The sequence below is a fragment of the Hipposideros armiger genome, unplaced genomic scaffold, assembly GCF_001890085.2.
Source record: "Hipposideros armiger isolate ML-2016 unplaced genomic scaffold, ASM189008v1 scaffold_356, whole genome shotgun sequence".
In the NCBI taxonomy this organism is placed as follows: Eukaryota; Metazoa; Chordata; class Mammalia; order Chiroptera; family Hipposideridae; genus Hipposideros; species Hipposideros armiger.
This window is the reverse complement of record NW_017731706.1, coordinates 1696416-1700296: the sequence shown is the minus strand read 5'-3', so window position 1 is coordinate 1700296 and position 3881 is coordinate 1696416.

Genomic DNA, 3881 nt, shown 5'->3' with positions numbered 1-3881 from the left:
TTCCTTGGTCAGGGAGGCCCACCGAGGCTGATGACAACAAAATAAAGGCATTGATGGAATCAAACCCACGTTACATGACACGAGAGATTGCAGAAACATTGAATATCCATCATTCAAGAATTCACGACCACCTGAAGAAGCTGGGATACGTAAGCAAGCTCAATATGTGGGTTCCACATGATCTCAAAGAAGTTCATTTGACGGCGCGTATAAACATCTACTATATGCTCATTAAAAGTGAGGAAAACAATCCTTTTTTGAAGTGACTGATAACTGGTGATGAGAAGTGGATTGTTTACAACAGTGTGGTGTGCAAATGGTCTTGATCCCGACTTAATGATTTGCCTCAAACGACATCCAAAGCAGACATTCATCAGAGGAAGGTTATGCTCTCAGTGTGGTGGGATTTCAAAGGTATCATGTTTTTCGAGCTCCTTCCAAGGAAGCAAACAATCAATTCGAATGTGTACTATGGGCAGTTGGGCAGTTTGAAAGAATCCATCATCCAGAAACATCCAGAGCTTGTTAATTGTAAAGGAGTTGATGTCCCATCGTGACAGCATGAGACCACACACAAGTTTGATCAACCGTCAAAAATTATTGGAGCTTGGATGGGATGTGTTGCCACACCCACCATACTCGCCTGACCTTGTGCCGGAAGACTTCCACTTATTTCGCTCCCTTCAAAACTCCTCGCATGGTATAACGTTCAACTCAGATGAGGCTGTAAATCAGCACCTTGTGCAGTTTTTCACAAATAAAGACAGGTCCTTCTATGAATGAGGAATTATGAAGCTCACTGAAAGATGGCAAAAGGTTATCGAACAAAACGGGCAATATATCATTGATTGACCTTTGCTCTTTATATAAATAAATGACCTTTGAAAAACATAGACAAAATACATCATGACTTTTCCAGCAACCCAATATTAGTAAAAAAGGTATGTTGTAGAGTAACTTATGATCTCTTAAGAGTCACATTTTTTCTCCCTCATAACATCCTTCCATTGCTTTTAAGTCTTTTTAAAAAATATTAATATGCCTAGAGTTCCCTGAGCTGTTTTTTTAATAAACATATAACATACTATACAATTTTCCCATTTTAAATGTCTAATCTCTTGTTATTAATATATTCATAGAATTGTGTAACAATCAGCACAATTTTAGAAACCACTTCAGATTTGTACTAATTAAATTACAATCAGTTTTAGAAATATTACTTTCATATTCTATGTATATAGTCCTATATATAACTCTAAATTAGTATACTCTTTCCCCACTTTTCACTCGTGTTATACATATTACTCTTATAAATATGAATTCATTTATTATAATTGCTTTTTAAAATTATTTTACAGGAACAAGACAAGGCTGCCCACTTTCACCACTTCTATTCAACATAGTTCTGGAAGTGATTTTTTTTTACTTCAATTATTATATTTTTCAACTCCTGGATTTTCCATGTAGTCCTTTTCAAAATAATATATTTTTCTTTATAGGTATTCCCTATTTGATGAGATATTTTCATCATATCTTTTTTCTTCTTAAGAATGTTTATCTTTAGTTCTTTGAACAAAATAACTGATTTTAATAATTGATTTTTAGTTTTGTTCTTTAAGCCCAACATCTTGGATTCTCACAAGCATTTTATGTTGCATTTTTTGCCTTTTTTTTCTTGTTACATGTCACACTTTTACTGCTTTTTTGCATGACCCATACTTTTATGCTAAGAATTGAACATTTTAAACATATAATCTAGCACCTCTGCAAAATGATTTCTTCTTCCTCTTTTGGGGCATATTACTATTGTTTTCTTGTTTATTTTTTATCTATTTCAGTGAATTATTTTACTGAAGTCATTTGTTTCTGCAATATGAAGCTGCTGCTGTTGCTACCCAAAGGGCAAAGCCTTGGACACACACAATCATCTTTGGTTGACAGTGATTCTAGAAGGGCTGTCTCTGAAAGTCTCTTTCCCTTATTTCTCTAAATTATCTGTCTGTTTCGTTATTATATCAGAAGTCAAAGGGCGGTGTGTCTATTATTGTTGCAAGAGTAAAGGCAGTGATATAATCTCTGACCTATATAACACAAATAATGGACTCTGCTATAGCTAAGATATTATAAATATGCCTAACATTTCCATCAAATAGAGGAAAATAGTAACAAATGAATTAACTGTTATATTCTTCTTGTTATTATTATATTATTCAGGTAGACTTTTTCCTTTTGCAAATTTCTAGCAACATTCTATCTAAGCCAGAAATAGAAAATCAGTAGCACTGAACACACTTGCACCAAACATATTCTAAGGTCACTATAGCATTTAATTTTTATGGCTTAATTTCTAAATGGATAAGTTCTAAAACTCTTATCTGGGTAATTGTTCACTTCTAGTAAATACCAAAGTATAACTAATTATGAGGTTATTCATGAAGATTTTACCCATATAATAATAATATGTAGGTACTTGTCATTAAAGATCCATACTTAATTAAAATCCAAAGAAGGTAAATAAACCAGAAATATTAGGCTAGCAAAATTCCTGTTCTTACCAAGGAGGCTCTTTGATTGTGTCTTCATTTCTGCCATTAACATACGTCTTTTAACAGCACCTTTCAAATGTTCTATATCAGTCTCTATAGAAATAAACAGATGTTGAAATACTTTGTATATACATTAACTCTAACATACAAGTATGTATATGTATGTGTGCAGTACTATCTTAATTAGGTTTGTTATTAATAAGTAGTCATTATAATGAAATGTCTGGATTGTACAATCACTAAACCTTAGATTTGGAAAGGTTGTTAACAATCATTAAGCCTCCATATACTAAGGCTTACAAATGTTAATGATTTGACCAAGACTCTGTATCCAGATAATGACAAAACTGATGCACAAACTTAAACCTCATAACTCTTTAACCAGTGCTTTCTCTAGACAATGCTATTTTTTTATGCCAAATTAAAATATCCTGGAGGGTAGATGGTAATAATATAACTTTCAAGTTTACATTAAAATCATAATCACACTGCAGGAATATACCCATTGATGTGAAACATAACATTCTTCCCTACAGATTATGTTGCAAACCATGGTATCCAATGTCACAGAAAATTACCATGGAGGAAAAAATTCTTTGATTTGTCCAAGAACATTTTAATGCCCTTTTATGTTATTTAACATAAAACATATGTAAATAAAATAGGCATCAATGATGGAAAAAAAATAACAGAATATTTTGTGAGAAAATGTGCCTTCTCAGATCCCTTTAGTACGTAGACCTTGTAGACTGGGAGGAGGAAATGCTTCAGTTTGCAGAAGTACCTGGATTTAGACTGGGTCTCTTTCCTTTTGAGTTTTTTATGTGATTTGAAAACTTAACTTGATTTAAAAACTGCAATTAGGCCCAATTACAGGAAAAATACATGAACATTACTAAGGAAAAGTTCATACTGAAAAAAAGAATAATTAACAATAGTTACCCATGGTCTACTACTGAGTCTAAAGTTTTGTGGTGAAGTTGTGTCTAGCAGAGATTGTACCTGAAGTTGAAAATCTGTCATGGCTTAGACACCCAGATGGAAATCTTTCTTTGCAGAAATGGCTGAGTCAATGAATAAGTATTAAAAGTTTGTGCTATGATCTTGGCAACCAAATTATGCCAACACTACAATCTGTATGCAGATGGTGACCTACTGTGACATCATTATCAAAATGAATAAATGCGTGTCAGATTGGGCAGAACAAATTTTCAATAATTAAATAACATTTGTGAAAGTAGTTAAGATCTATAGAAACAAAAACCTGGAGAATATTGGCTGATATATTTTAGCTTGTCTGGTTCTTTTTCCAACCGGAATACGTGAAAAGGATTT